Raw genomic sequence first — 9,350 nt, 5'->3', positions numbered from 1 at the left:
AAGAATTAAAGAATTTAGATTTCTTGATATTAATCATAACTGTACCCTATAGCTCCAGTCTGAGGATGGGCCAGATGAAGTCCCAGAATGGGGATAGGTTTCAATTTTGGTCCTCACAGAAGCAGACACCAGGATGGGATTGGATGCACACAAGCTTTACTGAGAGAAGACTAGTGAAGGATAAAGGGAAGGAAGTGGAAGCTGGGCTAGGGAGAGACCAGACCACAGTGCAGGTCTGACAACTGTAAAAGCTAAGGGGGAAGGAAGGAAGATCCTAAGACTGCAAGCAGTTATAAGAAAGTTTTGACCAGGCCAATGGGGAATCTTTGAGCCAAAGCTGCCCATTAGAGGAACCCTGCATCCCTCAACAATGGAGCTGCACTAATACCCCTGCTGTGCTCAATCACTGACTAGGAGCAGCCTAGGGGAAATAGGATTTCAGCATAGACACAGTGGTGAATCTGGCAAGGCAACAGCTGAGGCTGAAAGCCAATTAGGCTTCTTATAACAGGAGATCTGAGCAGGTATTTCCCTGGATGCTACACAGGGTACTTACTAAGGGAGGAGATGATTCCTAATGCCAGCTCCACACACAGCCCATGCCCACCATACCTTCTCACTGCCATGTTGCAGAATGTACATCTTGTTATTACATTAGTCTGGGTCCCTATGGCAATTTCAGGATCTGAATGTGGCCTATTTACCCAGGTGTGTTGAGTGGAGCGGAAGAGAAAAGAGCCAGGAGAAGGGATGTGGATGTTGTGCTGGCCTAAAGGGTCCAGGCTGAGTTTCCCCAGAGGTGGAGGCCTAAGAGAGGGCTTCTACTTTTCCTAGAGAACATCTGTATTTGTGTGTGTGTGTGTGTGTGTGTGTGTGCGCGCGCGCATGCGTGCATGCATGCACTCACGCTCGTGTGCACACGCAAGTTGTTTCACTTTCCCTCATGTCCTGAGACAGAGAATGCACATAGATGCCAAGGCAGAGAACCAAGTTGCAGCAAAATTAAAGGTCTTAATTGCTATTTTTCCAAGAATGCTGATGTTGATTCAAATTTAATGTTTCTATCTTAAAATATGAATTGTATTATAAAGTAGCATAACTCAAAATGAATTTTCATACAATGTTTATGTTTTATGGAATTATTAATCATCAGCTTTATTACTTTAGTTTCTTTTTCCTAGCTTAGATTGAAGGCCAGTCTCAGCCCTGTCAGGGTACTCTGTGGCAACTGGGGACTAACAGACCCCTCAGGTTTTCTTTGTAGGTTAAGGATGTGAGAAGCCAGAGAGAAGCAGAGTCCCTAGAGCTAGTGTTGTGGCCTAACGGATGGGGTTATTCTGTGGTTCTCCAAAAGGCCAGTTGGCCTCCCAGCCCGAAATCACCCAACACGGGTGATGGGAGATGACTGGGCTGGTTTTCCACATCTCTTCACTCCCTGCCTGACAATAAACCTCTAAGGTAATCTGGGTTCATGTATGACTCTTCCTTGCAACATGGAAAAACCTGACTAATTCTCAATACTCAGTAGTTCAGGAGAGAGATGAGGAGGATCAGAGGTGAGACGTGGGTAGAGCTGGAGCAGAAAGCCCATTACTTGTTGACTGAATGTTGTAGGATAAAGAAAAGTTAGGGAAGGCTCCCAGGTTTTCTGTTTGGAGCCTTGAGGGGATGAATGCACTACCTACAGAAGATAGAGGACATAGAAGAAGGGGCAGGTTTGGAGATTTGCAAAACTCAGTTTGAGCAGGTTGGGTTTGAGGTGCCTGTGGGGACACTTGGGACACATCTCTAGCAGACAGCTGGATATATTGGTCTATTCTGGTTATTTATTGCTACCTAACACACTACCACAAAACTGAGTGGTTTAACACAACACTTTTGTTTATTTTCCCATAATTCTACTACTTGGGCATGGTGGAGAATATCTCGTCTCTGTTCCATGTGGCATCAGCTGCAGCAACTTGATGGGGCTGGAGAATCCACTTCCAAGATGGTTCACTCACACGTGTGGCAGGTTGTGTTGTGTTCAGTGGAAGCACAGCTGGGGCTGTTAACTTGGGCTCCTCAGTTTTCCTCCATTTGGCATCTTGAAATTGCTCAGTTAGACTTCTGATGCATGGTAGTCTTGGAGTAGTTAGATTTCTTAGATGGTGCATCTACCAAAGGGCAAAAACAGAAGCCGTTGTCAAAAACAAAACTAAATGAACAAGGAAATAGATTTTATGAAGATTATTGCAGTGGAGAGAGTACCCAGATTTGAAGATCAGAGTGTCTCAGCAGGAGTTTGCCTTGTACTTTTACAGGGAGGAGTAGACAAGTTATCAGTGGGATGACTTATAGTTGTGAGATAGGGAAACTGAAGGGACACCAAGAAAGATGGCTTTTTTGCTGCCTCTTTTCTTACTAGGACCTACACCCCCACCCTACACATGCCTTATGGTACAGATTATGTATGTCTTCCTTGCAAAGGTCAAGGAGTTAATGATTTCTTTGGAGTCTTCCAGAACAATAGATAAGATGTAAGGAGTGACCAGGTGGGGTCTTCATGAACATTTTTCAAGACCCTGGCTCCAGGGCATAAATGACATATGGAAGACACTTAAACACTCATCCTTGTTCTTGGATGTCTGAGAAGACATGTGTATGAGACCACAGTCCTCAGTAAAAGCAACAGACTCCAAGCAAAGATGAGACTCATCCTTCTTTCCTTTGTGAGTCTCCCAGATGCTCTGTCTGCACTCTATGTCTTCAATAAACTCTCCTCTTGGCTTGCATTTGATTTCTATCTTGTGCAAAACAAGGACCCTCTTGGCTGGTCCTAAGGGAACCCCTCTGGGTCCTTGGACCCAGACAGCCTGCATTAGTTGGAATTGTTTTGTAATCAGGAGATATCTTAGTCAGCCAGGACATGTTTATCTATGTGTCTAACTAATTTCAAGGCAACAAACAGTTATAATCTTAGCTAATCATCCATAAGACAAAGGAGGTTGAAGGGTTAGTGCCTGACCTTGTCAACAGGTTCAAGCAAAAAGGGAAAGATCTGTGTTTGATCTTGTCACAGGTAAACAGGAGTCATCTGCTAGTCTTTTGAGAAAGAGCAGAGAGTCTCATCTAAGTCATATGGGGAAGAGTGGTTCTTTGTGGTAAGCCATGTCCTAGAACACAAACAGGTGGGGGGATTTCTTAATCACTTCTGTTTTCCATGAGTACAGGTTCCAGTAAATTTCAATGTTGTCACTGCAAAGTCTTCTTAAGGCCTCAGCCTGGAACTGGCATCTTCTTAAGCCCTCAGCCTGGAACTGGCAACTTCTTAAGGCCTCAGCCTGGAACTGGCAGTCATTTTTGCCACATTCTATTGTTTAAAGTAGTGAGAGGTCCAGCGCACATTCAAGGGGAGAGTATCACAAAAGGGCATGGATATTGGGGTTCATCATAGGCCACCAAAATACAGTCTCTCATAGAGTCTGAACCTTGGACTGGCTATATTTATAATGGGGTGCTACTAGCATATCCTAGGTGGTACCTGCAACTATCAGGTGGGATCACTGTGCATGTGTATATATTGGTAAATGAAAAAAGTCCATCAACATTTCAGACATATCGGATTGGAGGCTTGAGGGTTGTGATTTTCCTAGTTTCTCAGAAGCCCTTGTTAATACTGTTTCTTGATTAACATTTATCCCAACATTTTCTGGAATTTTGTTGCTAGTTATGTTTCTTGAACATCATCTCGGCATTCACCTTGTTTAATGGTAATGATTGATGAGGTTGTGGAATATAGGTGAGATTCAGTGGGGTGGAATCCAGAGCCAACGACCAGGAAAGAATTCTTGAGGTGTCTTTGGTGCAAAATGGTTTAATAAAGCACAGGGACAGGACCCGTGGGCAGAAAGAGCTGCTGCCCCGGGGTTGTGAGAGGTGGCTGTTATATACCATGGGGTTGGGGGAGGTAAGGAAAAAGGGAGGTTGAGAAAATACTTCATATGTTAAAGAAGATTCACAGGATACTGGAGGCCTTGCCATTGTCAAGTTAAGGTTGTTTTTCCCTCTAGCAAGGCGTTAACATTAAGATGGTTGGGAACTTCCTGGAGGCTGCAAATTATAAGGACATTTAATCTACCTACATTCCCTTCCAGAAGCTAGGTTATTGACAGAAATGCTTCGTTCTTGTAAACTGATAAGACATTTGTAAACTGAGGGATTGTGGTATCTATAGGTTCACTATTTCTTTGCCCTTTAGGGCAGTCAGGAGTGCCTGAGGAATGTCACGTACATCCCATGGTGGGGGGGGGGGGAGGTTGCGGGGTGTCAGTTTCTGCTTTGCCCTCAGTCAGCCTTCTGTTCCCTCATCAATGATGACATAACTTAGTCACAAATGCCATTTAGTAAGTTTTTACATTTTAATTATTTGCCCTGATTAGACCTGGAGAGAGGCATTAACTTAACCTGTCCAGCTCCTGCAACAAAGAGGGCCAATAGAAAGAGAAGGAATCCCTGTGTGAAGGGGGGTGTTTGTGAACAAAGGTCTCCCACACAGGGACCCTCCAAGGAAGCTAGCTAACCTTTGAAAATTTGACCTTTTTCTGCCTTGGTTTCCTTCTTCTGGACTCAACAGTATCAGTTTCTTTTCGAGCTCTTTGGGAAGATAGGCTAATAGAAGACCATAAATCTTTTTTACTAGGTGAAGCATTTACCACTCTAATTAGCATTCCCTTTCAAAGGCTTTCATATTCGAGAAACAAACACCAGCATTCCGTGTGTTGGGGTTAAAGGGAATCTTAAATCATGAGTAAGTAGAAGTGGAGGCTAAAGACATAGATTTTAGGCATTGCCTGTGTTCTGATAGTCAGTCATCAGAATTTTCCTGAGATACCACAATGCTGAAGACACATACCGTCCTGGGTTTTATAAGTAGAGACAAAATTGGAGCCTAGTACTGCGGATTTGTAAAAAAAAAAAAAAAAAAAAAAAAAAAAAAAAAAAAGACATATTGGTTATAACAAAGTAGATCTGCACAAAACGTTAATGACTTCCCCAAAGCAGAGTACAGTTTGTTTCAGAGTCCGTGACAGGCTGGGTCCTGAAGCATGACTAGGAGTCTACTCAGCTGTAGAAAAATGTCTAATGCAAGGCCATTTACACGCCATTAGTAAGTGTAAATTTTGAGGCAGGAGGACCAGCCTATCAGGAGTTTCTCAGAAGCCGACACCTCCCTTACTCTCAATCCCACCCGGGGAAGGTGGTGGTGGGTGTGAGTGGTTAAGTCCCGGTGGCAGTTTCCTAAGGCTACAGCAGCACGCTGCTGAAGGCAAGAGAGAGAGGAAATGGAGAAAGTTTGGGAGGGGGTTGGAAAAAGCCCTCCCGCGCATGCGCCCTGGTAGCCGGCCGGCTCAGCAGACGGTTTGGCCCGCGGCTCACCCCCCACGTCGCGCCTCGCAGGGCCCCACAGACTGGGCCCCGAGAGCGAGCGCGTTGCGCGCCCGCGCAGCCTCCAGGCCGGGCGGGCGCCTGCGCACCAGCGTCCTGGGCGCTCGAGCCGCGAGGTTATTAGAGGTGGAGCGCGGGGAGGGCGCGCGGCAGGAGGCGGCCGCCGTTACGGCGCGAGCGTGGTCACGTGCTCGCTGGTCACCGCCGCCGCCACCCCCTCCCGCCCTGTTCTCTCTTTGGTCGGGCCGGGCCCGGCCGGTTCCACGAGCGCCCGGCAGAGACTGAGGGAGAGAGAGAGAAAGAGGAGGGGAGGAGGAGGAGGATTCAGGGAATAGGAGCTGGGGAGCCCTTCTGCGCCACAGGTAAAACAAGATGATGATGATGATAATCGTAAAAAAGCCGAGCCCCGTGAGCGCCTCCGCCTCCCTCCAGTACAGCCCCACATGCAGTCGCTCCCGCCCTGGCCTCCCCTCTGCCCCTCAGGACCATGCCCGCTTCCCCCAGCGCCGCTGCTGCAGCTGCCGCCGCCTCACGGGAGGGCTTGAGGGTGCTGCTGCTGCTGCTGTCGCCGCGAATGGGTAGTCGCACCGCCCCCGTTTGTGCGCTTCCCGGATCGGCGTGGGGGCTGGGTGGCGGGAGGGAGGCTCCTGTAGCTCCAGGGCGGGTAGGGCGAGGAGGCTGCTTCCCTCCGTCTACCTGCCTTCCCGGCCTCGGGAGGTTGGGGTCTAGGCTGTAAGGCCAACTGCTGCAGGAGGACAGAGCCTGGTGGTTGGACTGTGGCTCAACTTCCTACTTAGTAAATTTTCCTGTTCATATCAGCCCTGGGCAGCATGTTTCCTTCGCAGCCCGGAAGCAAACGGGCCCGGAATCCCCAAACCTTTTAAAATGCAGCCTTTAGACTAGAGAAGCCTTTCATCTTTGAGGAGAGAAATGTGACCCTGTTTTAGTACGACTTAAGTTTTAAGAACATGAGAGTTGAGGCCTTTAAGGATATGATAAAAACTTTGTGAAAGTTGATCCCCCTTCCCCTACTTTTCCTGGAAAAACGAACACAAACCTCCTAAACAATTTTTGGTTCTACAAATGACCTAGAGTTTGTTCAGTACCAGCCATTAACAAGTTTTAGTTTCAGGAGTATGATTTAAAGTTCACATCCTAAAGGTTTTTTTCTGAATAGTAATTTTCGGTGATGAGTTCTGTTTATCACCTCCGAATTGGACTAAATCCCAAAATTGTAGCGTACAGGTTGAACAGCTTTGGGCCCGATGGCGCGAAGATTTCTAGAACCTGTCGTTATTTGTACTCTTTGTACAACAAAATATAGTACAGGGAAACTATATTATTAGTGTGCTGTTGCACAAAATACTGACTTAAAGCAGGAAGTATTAAATGTAGGTATTGTTGAAAATAAAACTTTGAACACTTAAATTCATTTATATGTTGGTCATTTATCTTAACGAGCTTTTCTGATTCCACATCTTGGAATTTTCATACTATATCTCTAAATTCAAATGTAAACTTAAGCATTTAAAATTTTTACAACTATCTGCAGTAGAGTCAAAGCAGTGCTTCTCAAACTTCAAGGTGCATAGGAATCCCTTGGGGCTCTCGTTTAAAAATGCAAATTTTTATTTAGTAGATCTGTGATGCATCTTGATATTCTGCATTTCTTATAAGCTCCTAGGTGCTGCTGGACGAGGAAGAATCTTGAGTAGCAAGGATGTGGATATGTGTGTGCTATGAAATAAAATGACATGTCAATGAATAAGTGCCTTAATTCCTCCTGAGTGTAGGTGTGGTTTGAGAGAAGGGGCAAAAGGCTGGATAAACTGAGAAAGTTCGCCTTAGGGCGAGCCTTTATGAAGAGTGAACAGGTTATGTCGGGATACCAGGGGAGGGGATAGTAGTATTGGGGTGAGTTGCCCCCACCTGGAGGAGTGTAGGTATCAGGTGTGCATGCTGTGGTGCATACATCACCTGGCCCGAGAATTTTCCAGGGAAGCTTGGTGTATTTCTAGCTGAAGGACTCAGCTATGGGTAGTTCGGTTTTATCAACTTACAGGCTATGAATCCTGTGTCTCTGAATCCATGGTTGGGATGAGATTCTCTTATTGAAATGAAAGTATTGAGTGTTTGCTTTTGCTCTCAGATGCAGCCTCAGTTGAGCAATGCATTCCTGAGCCTTGAAAGCAAACTTGTAAAGAATTTAGGGTCTCCACCTGTTGAGGTTTTGCTAAATGGATTCAGATTTTTCCTATTCTAACTAAGAAAATTAAATTGAAAAGTTGAAAGGTATCATACTTAACCTCATACTTTATGTCTATAAAAATGGTTGTACCTAACTTTTTAAAAACATTATTGAAGTGCAACATCAATTACTTTTAGCACTGTAATTTTTATAGTTTTCATTCTAGTCCTTACTTACCGTTGTTTCTTCATGTTCTTAAATAATATCTATGACAGTGCTTTAGAAGCACAAAGTGGCAGACACTGTTCTAAGCACTTTATGTATCTTACCTCATGTGATGTTCACAACAATCTTCAAGGAAACTGAAGCAGAGAGGGTAAAAGTCCTATGCTAACAAAGAGCTGGGACTCTGGCTGGCTGACTCTACAGTCCATGCTTTAACAATCTTCTGAATGTAGCTTTTTTGGAAGAAAAGAAATTAATGATACTTTTTAAAAAACCCCTTTCCCTAGTATTGTTGAAAATTATGAGCTTTACTTTCATTTTAAAATCCAAACTTATCATCTTTTAAAAAATTTCCCGTTGTATAATGAAAACTTGCATCAATGCTTGTAATCTTTTCTGAATAAGATATTGAAATTTGCAAAGCTTTATTTTGTTTGCACCTGTTTGCCAGACCAATCTCTTTCAAGTCTATAAGTCACCGTTAAATGTGAAAGTAGTGTCTACTTCCTTTTGACCCTGCAAGTTTTCGTTCTTCATTTTTTGCCTATGCCTCTCTTCCACCTTCCACCCTCATTCCCCCTCTACGCGTACGTAGTAGATTTATTCTGTATTTGTTATCCTAACATTTAGGATTTTCTTGGGGCGATTGATGGGTCATGGACTTTTTATTTGGCCAGTAAGGATGATAACAATCTAAGCACGGGTCATTGTTATCGTATTTTAACGCTGGAAAACTAATAAGGACAACTTCAGTATTGTTTTTGTCTCTGCCACTGAAAGCTTTGTCCTACATCAGCACTAGTCTGAGGAGTGGTGCTTATATACACTTGGTCGCAGACATTTCTCTTAATGTGGACAGATGATTAGAATGGTAATAATGTTACAGTGTGTGTACTGGAACTTGAGAAATGAGATTTTGTGGGTGTGGGCAGTTGTGGGAGGGGGAAGTGAGAGGGTTAGGGTTAGGGCCTGTGGGCTTATTCCAGTAGCATCAATTCTTCATTAACTGGGATAATAATTTGGGGGTAAGTCAGTATAACAACAAATCCCTCTTGTAAATGTTTTCTCAAAGTTCATACTCTGTTGTGATGTCTGTTGTAATGTCTGTTGTAATGTTATGCTGGTCAGTTACTTAGCCTCATAGTGCCTGAGTTTTCTCAACTTTAAAATGATAATAATAGTAAGTACCTCAGAAAATTGTTTTGAGGATTAAATGAGTATATATATTTGTGTGTATGTGTATATATGTATACATGTATAAGTATAGTATATATACATATATAATGCTTGGTGTCTGACACATAGTTAATGCTATCATGTGTCAGGTACTGTGTTTTACTATGGGTAATCTACAGTGTGGCTGATAATATCCACATAATCAAGACTGATTGTAATTGAATGAACTTAATGGGAATTGTACATTTGGTATAAAGCTGTATGGGCCAGCAAAACAAAGTTTGTAGTTTTTGGATTAAATACAAAATCAGTATAGTAATGCTCTTATCCCTTT

The 9,350-nt window shown here is 43.9% G+C and overlaps 1 protein-coding gene across 8 annotated transcripts in view; it reads left to right on the top strand.

Annotated features, from left to right (window-relative positions):
• Positions 1-5,555: 5,555 nt before the first annotated feature.
• TBC1D5 (TBC1 domain family member 5) overlaps positions 5,556-9,350 on the top strand; it is a 560,456-nt gene continuing 556,661 nt past the window's right edge. For 3 of the 8 annotated variants that reach the window (XM_048215962.2, XM_048215961.2, XM_044383370.3), the window contains exon 1: positions 5,556-5,789. The gene's annotated coding sequence lies outside the window, so the exon portion shown is untranslated. The remainder of the gene's footprint in view (positions 5,790-9,350) is intronic. The other 5 variants (XM_057315993.1, XM_044383372.3, XM_057315995.1 and 2 more) reach the window with 3 other exon arrangements.

The sequence above is a fragment of the Ursus arctos genome, unplaced genomic scaffold (assembly GCF_023065955.2).
Source record: "Ursus arctos isolate Adak ecotype North America unplaced genomic scaffold, UrsArc2.0 scaffold_20, whole genome shotgun sequence".
In the NCBI taxonomy this organism is placed as follows: Eukaryota; Metazoa; Chordata; class Mammalia; order Carnivora; family Ursidae; genus Ursus; species Ursus arctos.
The sequence above is the reverse complement of the archived record's forward strand: the minus strand, read 5'-3'. Positions and strand labels throughout refer to the sequence as shown.